Source organism: Eucyclogobius newberryi, unplaced genomic scaffold, assembly GCF_026437365.1.
Source record: "Eucyclogobius newberryi isolate DKJ021-1_F unplaced genomic scaffold, fEucNew1.0.hap1 SCAF_21, whole genome shotgun sequence".
NCBI classification, from domain to species: domain Eukaryota; kingdom Metazoa; phylum Chordata; class Actinopteri; order Gobiiformes; family Gobiidae; genus Eucyclogobius; species Eucyclogobius newberryi.
The window spans coordinates 934,321-948,165 of NW_027315846.1; positions in this window are offsets into that span (position 1 = coordinate 934,321).

Below are 13,845 nucleotides of genomic sequence, written 5' to 3' on the forward strand. Positions count from 1 at the left end.
GAGAACCGGCTCTTCGGGGGGAGAACCGGCTCTTCGGGGGGAGAACCGGTTCTTCAGGAGGAGAACGGGTTCTTCAGGAAGAGAACCGGTTCTTCAGGAGGAGAATGGGTTCTTCAGGAAGAGAACCGATAAGTAGTGTTTATCAGAGGACAGAGCTCAAGCTGCCACACTTCCCCCAGAGTTACTCCTAGGGCAGCGGAGCTGAAACTGTAGCTTTATATTTCTGTTCCTAACTGGTCTGACCATAAGTCATTTCAAAAAGGAACGTTTTAATCCTGGTCTTAAATGAAGAGACTGTGTCGCCACTTTAACATGGACAGGAGCTCTACCTCCTACTGTGCTTTTAGAGACTCTTGGGACCACCAGTTCTATAGCATCTTTGAGGTTGGATGGGGGCGTGTCATTTATGGCTTTGTAAATCAGGAGGAGGAGTTTAAATGTGATTCTAAACTGGACAGGAGCCGGTGAAGAGACTCCAGCACCGGCGTAATGTGCTCTCTTCTTTTAGTTCCTGTTAGTTATCTTGCTGCTGTGAGCATCTGCAGCGTGTCGTTCAAACCCGGCTGCGTTTAGCGCCGTTTAATCCCTTAAGAGTATTTTTACTTTCTAATCCCGTGCTTAACGCTGCGCGGGGATAAAAATGGCTCCTGTGTCCGAGTGACGACGTGAAGTCCAACACACCGGAACGCCCGTAATCCAAGTGTAGAGCAGCCAAAGGGGGAGGAGTCTGTGCTCTTAGTCCAGTTAATGTATATAAATATATGACATATATTATATATATATATGATATATATTATATATTTATATATTATACATATATATATTATATATATTATATATATTATACATTTATATATATATATTATATTTATATATATTATATATAAATATATATATATGATATACATGTATATATTATATATCTAAATGAATTAAATGTGTGGAGAGTCCAGCAGTGAAAGTGCTGCAGGTTTGAGAGAACAGAACGTTTAATCTGTGAAACCTGGAATAGAACTCTGAGCCTTAATCTGACCAGAGACCGGACTAAAGACCACAGTAAACTCTCTGGATAAACCTTGACCACAGTAAACTCTCTGGTCAAACCTTGACCACAGTAAACTCTCTGGATAAACCTTGACCACAGTAAACTCTGGTCAAACCTTGACCACAGTAAACTCTCTGGACAAACCTTGACCACAATAAACTCTCTGGACAAACCTTGACCACAGTAAACTCTCTGGACAAACCTTGACCACAATAAACTCTCTGGACAAACCTTGACCACAGTAAACTCTCTGGACAAACCTTGACCACAGTAAACTCTCTGGATAAACCTTGACCACAGTAAACTCTCTGGTCAAACCTTGACCACAGTAAACTCTCTGGTCAAAGCTTGACCACAATAAACTCTCTGGACAAACCTTGACCACAGTAAACTCTCTGGATAAACCTTGACCACAGTAAACTCTCTGGACAAACCTTGACCACAGTAAACTCTCTGGATAAACCTTGACCACAATAAACTCTCTGGACAAACCTTGACCACAGTAAACTCTGGATAAACCTTGACCACAGTAAACTCTCTGGTCAAACCTTGACCACAGTAAACTCTGGACAAACCTTGACCACAGTAAACTCTGGAGAAACCTTGACCACAGTAAACTCTCTGGTCAAAGCTTGACCACAATAAACTCTCTGGTCAAACCTTGACCACAGTAAACTCTCTGGTCAAAGCTTGACCACAATAAACTCTCTGGTCAAACTTTGACCACAGTAAACTCTCTGGATAAACCTTGACCACAGTAAACTCTGGACAAACCTTGACCACAATAAACTCTCTGGACAAACCTTGACCACAGTAAACTCTCTGGATAAACCTTGACCACAGTAAACTCTGGACAAACCTTGACCACAATAAACTCTCTGGTCAAACCTTGACCACAGTAAACTCTCTGGATAAACCTTGACCACAGTAAACTCTCTGGATAAACCTTGACCACAGTAAACTCTCTGGTCAAACCTTGACCACAGTAAACTCTCTGGATAAACCTTGACCACAGTAAACTCTCTGGTCAAACCTTGACCACAGTAAACTCTCTGGATAAACCTTGACCACAGTAAACTCTCTGGTCAAACCTTGACCACAGTAAACTCTCTGGACAAACCTTGACCACAGTAAACTCTCTGGATAAACCTTGACCACAGTAAACTCTCTGGTCAAACCTTGACCACAGTAAACTCTCTGGACAAACCTTGACCACAGTAAACTCTCTGGACAAACCTTGACCACAGTAAACTCTCTGGATAAACCTTGACCACAGTAAACTCTCTGGATAAACCTTGACCACAGTAAACTCTCTGGATAAACCTTGACCACAGTAAACTCTCTGGATAAACCTTGACCACAGTAAACTCTCTGGATAAACCTTGACCACAGTAAACTCTCTGGATAAACCTTGACCACAGTAAACTCTCTGGACAAACCTTGACCACAGTAAACTCTCTGGATAAACCTTGACCACAGTAAACTCTCTGGATAAACCTTGACCACAGTAAACTCTCTGGATAAACCTTGACCACAGTAAACTGACTCTCGTGGAGGAGTTTTTGGTGCGAGTTTAACCTTTTAATCTGGGCTAAAAACAGCAGCGGCGCAGGTGAGAGGATCAGGAACCGACCAATCAGAGCCGGCCTGAGAACAGAGGGGTTTAACCGCCCCGCCCCCTAAAGGTGGGCGTGGCGTGTGTTAGGCCTCACAAACCCTCGGGAACACACTCTGTCACTCACAGCTCAGAACAGCTTCTTCAGACAGAAGTGAAGAGGGGCGGGGCACCAGATGACAGCCAATCAGCATCCATCCCACGTGTCATGTACAAGAGCTGTTTGTTTGTTTGTTTGTTTGTTTGTACAAATCCAAAGGAGGTCAAATGGGTAAAAAATACAAAAATAAAAGTATCTGCAAAAAATACAAAAAAATAAATAAAAGTATCTGGAAAAAAAAAAAAAAACATAAAAGTATCTGGAAAAAATACAAACAATAAAAGTATCTGAAAAAATAAATAAAAAATAAACCCTGGCCAAAACAACATTAAAAAATATAAAAATAAACACATTCCCAGCGAAAGAATCACGGTCCAAAATGATTGCTTGACTAGACATCTACTAAAATACTTGTTAGCTGGTCAAATACTTACGGGGGAAAAGGGGTGATGCGATCAGTCAGTGACGGTTTAGCAGACAAGTCAAAAAGGAGAAGTTGACAAAAACAGGAAGTGGTGCTGAGGTCTAAAAATGAGTCCCTCTAAAGCAGGAACTCTTCACACACAAAGAACACGACCGAGGCTTTAAAGTCCCATGAGCGGTTTATACGAGTGTCTAATGTTGAGTGTTTGTACCTGTCGTACATATAAATGATAGTTTTACGTCATTCGAGCAGGTTTGTATTCAAAATTCCACTATAAACAACAGGAAGGTTGAATCTTAAACAGTTTCTATTTAATGATGTTTCTTGTTGAACACAGTTTGTCTCTTTAACTCTTTCTCTTCATCTTTTGTCCTGCTCAGAATCTTGTCCTCTCTGTCTTTGATCCAGTGCTTTGTGTCTTTAAGATGAAGCTGCACTGCCCCCTGTGGTCCTGAACTCCAGTGTCTGACGTGCTGACAAAGCCTCTGGTGCAGTGGCTCTTTAGTCTTTATTTAAATGTTTTTTTTTTTAATGTACAGCAAAAACTTTCAGCAGAAACGAGCACATTTTTAAACGAATGTCCCGTAAAATGTGGTTTGAAGCAGACGTTCTGGACGGTGCGAGCGACGCCTCACGAGGGGGCGGAGCCTTATGTAACGCGCCGGTCGCTCTGAGGACGTTTTATCAATGGAGCCCTCCACAGACGTGCCTCGTTCACACCGCCCGCTCTTTGTCTGGGCTCCCGTCGCTCCAGACTTCATTCAGTCTTTGTAAATCGGTGTTTCCCGTTGCCGCGGCGACCACAAACGACACCCACACATGTGAAGTGGACTCACTGACCGGACGCTTCTGGATGATTTCAGAACGTGATCTTCACTGACAATGGATGAGATCGAGAGGGAATGTGGTGTTGTCATGGCAACACTCAATGCAACGCTGATGACTCTGGTTTCTTTTATGTTTCCTTGTGATATTTTTGGTTCAGAAAGAGTCAAGTTTTGTCCTATTTATGTCATTGTTGGTGTAATCCCTCATTGGTCCAGGCGTGTTCCATAGTAGAAAAAGCTTCAGTTGTAGTCATCTGGACTCAGTTTGAAAAAGTAGACGTTTCGACTCTCATCCAAGAGTCATTGTCAATAACAGAATTTAGGTCGAGAACTCCGATATTAATACTGTTCTGTGGTAAGACCCGCCCATTGGGAGGAGCCTTCCTGAAGTAGAAAAAGTTGTTGTTTCAACAGAAACTTCCCCCTTGTATCTACCGAGCTAGCCTATTCAGAATCTTAATGGGCTATTAGAATCCTCTTTGTCTTTGTGAGACCCTGGCTCAACCACCCTGAGTACCTGATTAGCATCTAAATGTCCTTGTCCTGGTCCTCTACCTTTCCAGGGGTTCAGTAACCCATTATAAATAACAGGAAGATTGAATCTTAGCCCTCCATTTCTGTTTAAAGAAGGTCTTTCTTTTTTAACAAAAATAGCTTCCTTGACTCCTCTTTCAAACCATCTTTTCTCCTGCTTAAAACCTTCACCTCACCGTCTTCAAACGAGTGATTAGAGGCTTCAAGATGGAGATGCACGGCGCTCTGAGGTCCTGAACTTGTATTTCTTCTGTGCTGATAAAGCCTCTTGTGTAGAGGCTGTTTCGTCTCACCTATGTAACGTTCTTTACAGCTTTCTTCACTGCATTGGATCGAATAAACTACATTGCTCTGTTTTTGAGTCGGCAACTTGTCCTTAGGATGAACCAGTTTTTGTCTTAAAGTGTTTCCTGGTTTAAAATAAACAGGGACTTTGTGTTGTCTAAAAATTCTCTGGCCTGTCTAAAAATTCTCTGGCCTGTCGGAAAAACTGCAGAGAATTTTTAGACAACACGAAGTCCCTGTTTATTTTAAACCAGGAAACACTTTAAGACAAAAACTGGTTCACCCTAAGGACAAGTTGCCGACTCAAAAACAGAGCAATGTAGTTTATTCGATCCAATGCAGTGAAGAAAGCTGTAAAGAACGTTACATAGGTGAGACGAAACAGCCTCTACACAAGAGGCTTTATCAGCACAGAAGAAATACTAGTTCAGGACCTCAGAGCGCCGTGCACCTCCATCTTGAAGCCTCTAATCACTCGTTTGAAGACGGTGAGGTGAAGGTTTTAAGCAGGAGAAAAGATGGTTTGAAAGAGGAGTCAAGGAAGCTATTTTTGTTAAAAAAGAAAGACCTTCTTTAAACAGAAATGGAGGGCTAAGGTTTAATCTTCCTGTTATTTATAATGGGTTACTGAACCCCTGGAAAGGTAAAGGACATTCAGATGCTAATCAGGTACTCAGGGTGGTTGAGCCAGGGTCTCACAAAGACAAAGAGGATTCTAATAGCCCATTAAGATCCTGAATAGGCTAGCTCGGTAGATACAAGGGGGAAGTTTCTGTTGAAACAAACAACTCTTTCTACTTCAGGAAGGCTCCTCCCAATGGGCGGGTCTTACCACAGAACAGTATTAATATCGGAGTTCTCGACCTAAATTCTGTTATTTACAATGACTCTTGGATGAGAGTCGAAACGTCTACTTTTTCTAACTGAGTCCAGATGAAACAACTGAAGCTTTTTCTACTATTTATGTCATTGTTTTCAGTATTCAATTATAAAAGTAAAATATAAACTAAAAATAGAATAAAATAAAATAAAAATAATAAAATAGTAATAAAATGAAAATAAATAAAATACAGATAAAATAAATATAATAATAATAAAATCACCTGTTTTGTTTTGCATTAAATGTTAAGGGCATCAAAGTTTTTTTTAAATTTAATGTCATTTTAACGAGAGTGCGATAAGGAAATAAGTAAGATTCAGTTTACAGTCAGTAAATTAATCAGCTCTTAGTTTTTTGTTGCTTGCATTGTTTATATTGTTGGAAAATAAAGGTTTTCTGTCGATGAATTTATATTTGGATGTATAAATTTGGCTCGATTATAACGAGAATGACATCATGCTGAGCTACTTACTGAGGACATGTTCAGTAATGAAGTTGTGCTGAAAGTTCAAACGGTTTGAGACTTAAAATGTTTCCATAAAACCACATGTTGCACCACTTTGACCTCGGGGAGCTTTAAAAACACAGAGGAGCGCTTCTGGACGACCTGACGACGACCCAAAGCCGCTCAGAGCGACCACACGGCGTCTCCGGGCGTGTTTCACATGGTGAAGCTGGTGCTTCCTCGTCCCCTCGTGTCGGCCGCGACCCTCAGTTTGAGACACGCTGAATCGGGGCCAAACGCAGGGGCCGCGCGACGTTTTAATGAAGCACGTTCCCACACGGACAAAAGGGCCAGTGTTCAGAGCGAGGCCACGGGACAAACTCATTTATTATTCAAATCACCGGCTGATCCTTTTATATGAAAATGTTCAGTTCAGCTCGAGTTTGTCGCTCGCGTTTGTCGCGTTTATGTTTGGAATAGTCTAGAAGAGCCTGACATGGACAGTTGGTCATCGTAATGAGGCGACAGAGAGAAAACCCTTGTATAATTCACAGATGTACGTTGTGTTTGAGGCGTTGACGTTAGCATTAGCGCGCTAATCGCCGCTGAATGTCGATCATCAGCGTTAAAGTCAAAGAAGACTTGACGTGACAGATGTATGAGCACGTTTAGAGTCTTCTGTTGGAAACATGGATCAGGTTTTTTCATCATCTCATGTCAGAGCTTATTATTCACAGGGAAAAACTGTGATCGCTGGAGAAAGTGTGGTTTCCATGGTTACCAAGTGTATGAGTCTGTCCTGCTGCTCAGAAATATACATGAGAGACAATGGAGCACTATCATTATTATCATTACTATTATTATTATTATCATTATTATCATTATTATTATCATTACTATTATTATTATCATTATTATCATCATTACTATCATTATTATCATTATTATTATTATCATTATTATTATTATCATTATATTATCATTATTATTATCATTACTATCATTATTATTATCATTACTATCATTATTATCATTACTATTATTATCATTATCATTATTATTATCATTATTATCATTATTATTATCATTACTATCATTATTATGATCATTATTATCATTATTATTATCATTATTATTATTATCATTATTATTATTATTATCATTACTATCATTATTATCATTACTATTATTATCATTATTATCATTATTATTATCATTACTATCATTATTATTATCATCATTACTGTTATTATTATTATTACTATCATTACTATTATTATTATTATTATCATTATTATTAGCATTACTGTCATTATTATTATCATCATTACTATTATTATTAACATTATTATTATCATTACTATTATTATTATTATCATCACTATTATTATCTTTATTATTATTATCATTATTATTATCATTATTATTATCATCATTACTATTATTATTATTATTATTAATAATTGCCTTTGCACGGTGGCAAAGGCGGTTAGCGCTCTTGCCTCCCAAGAAGGAGATCATGGGTTCAATTCCTGGACCAGACCAACATCACATGATCTCTCTGGGTGGAGTCTGCATGTTCTCCCCGTGTTACCGTGGGTTCTCTCCAGGTTCTCTGGCTCCTCCCACCGTCCAATCACATGCACGTGTCAGGTACAATTGGTGACTCTAAATTGGCCCTAGTGAATGAATGTGAGAGTGAACTGTCTGTAATGTCTATGTCTCTGTGTTGGCCCTGCGACAAGTTGGCCACTGTCCAGGATGTACCCCGCCTAAGGCCCGAAGTCACTGGGATAGGCTCCAGTCACCCGCGACCCCAAAAGGGAACAAGCGGTAGAAAATGGATGGATGGATTATCATTATTCTTATTAACATTATTATTATTATTATTATTATCATTACTATTATTATTATTATTATTATCATCATTATTATTATCATTACTATTATTATTATCATCATCATCATCATCATTATTATTATTATTACTATTATCTTTATAATTATCATTATCATTATTATATATTTATTTCAATATATTTATATTGTGCTTTTCCACCTTTAAGCCGCTCAAAGTTCTTCACTAGACTTCACTATGGGTGAAGTGTCTTGCCTAAGGACACGACATCATTTCCTCTAGCGCCCCCGTGTGGCCCTGTCCTGCTTCTGAGAACTGACCAGAGCAGGTTTGACCACTGAGAATGTAACTGGCCCTCGACACTGCTGCCGTGGACACAGAGGATGGATACGTCTGGAACACACTTCTGACCACAGGGAAACGGCCACAACGGCTGACCCAAACCGCCGCCCGCTTGACCACTCGACCGCCGGCCCCGCCCACCCGCCCTGACCCGCCCTGCCCCGCCTGCCCCGCCCTGTCCCGCCCGCTGGTATTAAACAGATTGGATTGTGTCTGGATCAGAAGCCTGAATATTTGATGTGAAACTGGACTCAGATCAGAACAGAAAGGCCCTTTGTGCCTCGGGGCCCAGAGAAAGTGGGTCACTCCATTTTTAATGAGGCTGAGGCGCCCGACCAGGTCAGGAGGGGGCGTCGCTCGTGCTGCCCCTCAGCGAGCAGGTTGTGGGTTCAGACTCCTGAGCTGAGACGACGTGCAGATTCTGATGCTAATTTGAATAAATATGAGTAAACATCTGTGTATTTCCTTTATTTACACACTTATCATTTATTAAAGCTCCAACGCTGCATTTTGTGATTGAATTTGTCTTTTGTTCTTGTGAAAAGGCCAAAGTGACGTTATAAAACCTTAGACACAATGAGAATCTGTGAGATATAAATCTATAAAACTCAATATTTGTTCATTTGTCATAAAAACATTGGCTTTATGAAGTTTCTGATAAAAAAACATTTGTAACTTTATAGAAATATTGAATCTTTTGGAGCATTATCTCTGCATCTGATGTTAAAGTCTGGAGCACGTTTACTCCTCGTTCTGTGATTATCACACTTTAACTTCATTTATCAGGGACAATGCACCATGTACTTTAACCCTGTACTTTAACCGTGTACTTTAACCCTGTACTTTAACCCTGTACTTTAACCCTGTACTTTAACCCTGTACTTTAACCCTGTACTTTAACCCTGTACTTTAACCCTGTACTTTAACCCTGTACTTTAACCGTGTACTTTAACCCTGTACTTTAACCGTGTACTTTAACCGTGTACTTTAACCGTGTACTTTAACCGTGTACTTTAACTGTAACAGAACCCGTGTTGTAGCTGCACCTTGTTGTATGTTGCACCTTTACGCCAAAGCAAGTTCCAGTTTGTACAATGGACATGATTCTGATTCTGAGTCCAGGTCCAGGTCCAGGTCCAGGTCCAGGTCCAGGTCCAGGTCCAGGTCCAGGTCCAGGTCCAGGTCCAGGTCTAGGTCTGAGTCCAGGTCTGAGCCCAGGTCCAGGTCCAGGTCCAAGTCCAGGTCTGAGTCCAGGTCCAGGTCCAAGTCCAGGTCTAGGTCCAGGTCCAGGTCCAGGTCCAGGTCTGAGTCCAGGTCCAGGTCCAGGTCCAGGTCCAGGTCCAGGTCCTGGTCCAGGTCTAGGTCCAGGTCTAGGTCTGAGTCCAGGTCTGAGTCCAGGTCTGAGTCCAGGTCCAGGTCTGAGTCCAGGTCCAGGTCTGAGTCCAGGTCTAGGTCCAGGTCTGAGTCCAGGTCCAGGTCTGAGTCCAGGTCCAGGTCCAGGTCTAGGTCCAGGTCTGAGTCCAGGTCCAGGTCCAGGTCCAGGTCCAAGTCCAGGTCTGAGTCCAGGTCCAGGTCTGAGTCCAGGTCCAGGTCTGAGTCCAGGTCCAGGTCCAGGTCTAGGTCCAGGTCTGAGTCCAGGTCCAGGTCCAGGTCCAAGTCCAGGTCTGAGTCCAGGTCCAGGTCTGAGTCCAGGTCTGAGCCCAGGTTCAGGTCCAGGTCCGAGTCCGTCACATTTCCATGAATTTAGTACAAACTTAGGACTCATAATGTAAGCGTGTTCTTAATGTGTTCTTAGCGTGTTCTTAGTGTGTTTACAGCATGTTCTTAATGTGTTATTAGCGTGTTCTTAGTGTGTTTACAGCGTGTTCACAGCATGTTCACAGCGTGTTCTTAGCGTGTTCACAGCATGTTCACAGCGTGTTCTTAGTGTGTTCACAGCGTGTTCTTAGCGGGTTCACAGCGTGTTCTTAGCGGGTTCACAGCGTGTTCTTAGTGTGTTCTTAGTGTGTTCACAGTGTGTTCTTAGCGTGTTCACAGCATGTTCTTAGCGGGTTCACAGCGTGTTCTTAGTGTGTTCACAGTGTGTTCTTAGCGTGTTCACAGCATGTTCTTAGCGGGTTCACAGCGTGTTCTTAGTGTGTTCACAGCGTGTTCTTAGCGTGTTCACAGTGGGTTCTTAGCGTGTTCACAGCATGTTCTTAGCGTGTTCACAGCATGTTCTTAGCATGTTCACAGTGTGTTCTTAGCGTGTTCACAGCGTGTTCTTAGCGTGTTCACAGCATGTTCTTAGCGTGTTCACAGCATGTTCTTAGCGTGTTCACAGCATGTTCTTAGCGTATTCACAGTGTGTTCTTAGCGTGTTCACAGCGTGTTCTTAGCATGTTCACAGCATGTTCTTAGTGTGTTTACAGCGTGTTCACAGCATGTTCTTAGTGTGTTTACAGCGTGTTCACAGCATGTTCTTAGCGTGTTTACAGCATGTTCTTAGTGTGTTTACAGCGTGTTCTTAGCGTGTTTACAGCATGTTCTTAGTGTGTTTACAGCGTGTTCACATCGTGTTCTTAGCGTGTTTACAGCATGTTCTTAGCGTATTCACAGCATGTTCATAGCGTGTTCACAGCGTGTTCTTAGCGTGTTTACAGCATGTTCTTAGTGTGTTTACAGCGTGTTCACATCGTGTTCTTAGCGTGTTTACAGCATGTTCTTAGCGTATTCACAGCATGTTCATAGCGTGTTCACAGCGTGTTCTTAGCGTGTTTACAGCATGTTCTAAGCGTTTTAACAGCATGTTCATAGCGTGTTCTTAGCGTGTTCACAGCGTGTTCTTAGCGAGTTCACAGCATGTTCTTAGCGTGTTTACAGCGTGTTCACAGCATGTTCATAGCGTGTTCTTAGCTTGTTCACAGCATGTTCTTAGCGTGTTTACAGCATGTTCTTAGCTTGTTCACAGCATGTTCTTAGCGTGTTTACAGCGTGTTCACAGCATGTTCATAGCATGTTCTTAGCGTGTCTTTGTGCCTCTGTCACAGTCTGCAGTTTCACAGACGCCGGGCGCAGCGACAATAAACCACTTTAATATCTGCAGCGCTTTCATTTCCTGCGTCTGAAGAAGAAGAAGAAGAAGAACAGCGTGTTCTTAGCGTGTTCACAGTGTGTTCTTAGCGTGTTCACAGTGTGTTCTTAGCGTGTTCACAGCATGTTCTTAGCGTGTTCACAGCATGTTCTTAGCATGTTCACAGTGTGTTCTTAGCGTGTTCACAGCGTGTTCTTAGCGTGTTCACAGCATGTTCTTAGCGTGTTCACAGCATGTTCTTAGCGTGTTCACAGCATGTTCTTAGCGTATTCACAGTGTGTTCTTAGCATGTTCACAGCGTGTTCTTAGCATGTTCACAGCATGTTCTTAGTGTGTTTACAGCGTGTTCACAGCATGTTCTTAGCGTGTTCACAGCGTGTTCACAGTGTGTTCTTAGCGTGTTCACAGCATGTTCTTAGTGTGTTTACAGCATGTTCTTAGCTTGTTCACAGCATGTTCTTAGCGTGTTTACAGCGTGTTCACAGCATGTTCATAGCATGTTCTTAGCGTGTCTTTGTGCCTCTGTCACAGTCTGCAGTTTCACAGACGCCGGGCGCAGCGACAATAAACCACTTTAATATCTGCAGCGCTTTCATTTCCTGCGTCTGAAGAAGAAGAAGAAGAACAGCGTGTTCTTAGCGTGTTCACAGTGTGTTCTTAGCGTGTTCACAGCATGTTCTTAGCGTGTTCACAGCATGTTCTTAGCATGTTCACAGTGTGTTCTTAGCGTGTTCACAGCGTGTTCTTAGCGTGTTCACAGCATGTTCTTAGCGTGTTCACAGCATGTTCTTAGCGTGTTCACAGCATGTTCTTAGCGTATTCACAGTGTGTTCTTAGCGTGTTCACAGCGTGTTCTTAGCATGTTCACAGCATGTTCTTAGTGTGTTTACAGCGTGTTCACAGCATGTTCTTAGCGTGTTTACAGCATGTTCTTAGTGTGTTTACAGCGTGTTCTTAGCGTGTTTACAGCATGTTCTTAGTGTGTTTACAGCGTGTTCACATCATGTTCTTAGCGTGTTCACAGCATGTTCTTAGCATGTTCACAGTGTGTTCTTAGCGTGTTCACAGCGTGTTCTTAGCGTGTTCACAGCATGTTCTTAGCGTGTTCACAGCATGTTCTTAGCGTGTTCACAGCATGTTCTTAGCGTATTCACAGTGTGTTCTTAGCGTGTTCACAGCGTGTTCTTAGCATGTTCACAGCATGTTCTTAGCGTGTTCACAGTGTGTTCTTAGCGTGTTCACAGCATGTTCTTAGTGTGTTTACAGCGTGTTCACAGCATGTTCTTAGCGTGTTTACAGCATGTTCTTAGTGTGTTTACAGCGTGTTCTTAGCGTGTTTACAGCATGTTCTTAGTGTGTTTACAGCGTGTTCACATCGTGTTCTTAGCGTGTTTACAGCATGTTCTTAGCATGTTCACAGTGTGTTCTTAGCGTGTTTACAGCATGTTCTTAGTGTGTTTACAGCGTGTTCACATCGTGTTCTTAGCGTGTTTACAGCATGTTCTTAGTGTGTTTACAGCGTGTTCTTAGCGTGTTTACAGCATGTTCTTAGTGTGTTTACAGCGTGTTCACATCGTGTTCTTAGCGTGTTTACAGCATGTTCTTAGCGTATTCACAGCATGTTCATAGCGTGTTCACAGCGTGTTCTTAGCGTGTTTACAGCATGTTCTAAGCGTTTTAACAGCATGTTCATAGCATGTTCTTAGCGTGTTCACAGCGTTGTCCCCGGGCCCTCACAGTCACAGGACAAACAGCTTTTCCGGTCGTTTGATGCATTTTCTTAGTTTCAAGAGAAAAGAAGCTTTATTTGTCTCACGACGGGGAAATCCCAGAGTTACACAGGGTTAGAGACAGAGACAGATCAGAGACAGAGACAGATCAGAGACAGAGACAGATCAGAGACAGAGACAGATCAGAGACAGAGACAGATCAGAGACAGAGACACATCAGAGACAGAGACAGATCAGAGACAGATCAAAGACAGAGACACATCAGAGACAGATCAGAGACAGAGACAGATCAGAGACAGAGACACATCAGAGACAGATCAGAGACAGAGACACATCAGAGACAGATCAGAGACAGAGACAGATCAGAGACAGAGACACATCAGAGACAGATCAGAGACAGAGACAGATCAGAGACAGAGACACATCAGAGACAGAGACAGATCAGAGACAGAGACACATCAGAGACAGATCAGAGACAGATCAGAGACAGAGACACATCAGAGACAGAGACAGATCAGAGACAGAGACACATCAGAGACAGAGACAGATCAGAGACAGATCAGAGACAGATCAGAGACAGAGACACATCAGAGACAGATCAGAGACAGATCAGAGACAGAGACACATCAGAGACAGAGACAGATCAGAGACAGATCAGAGACAGATCAGAGACAGAGACACATCAGA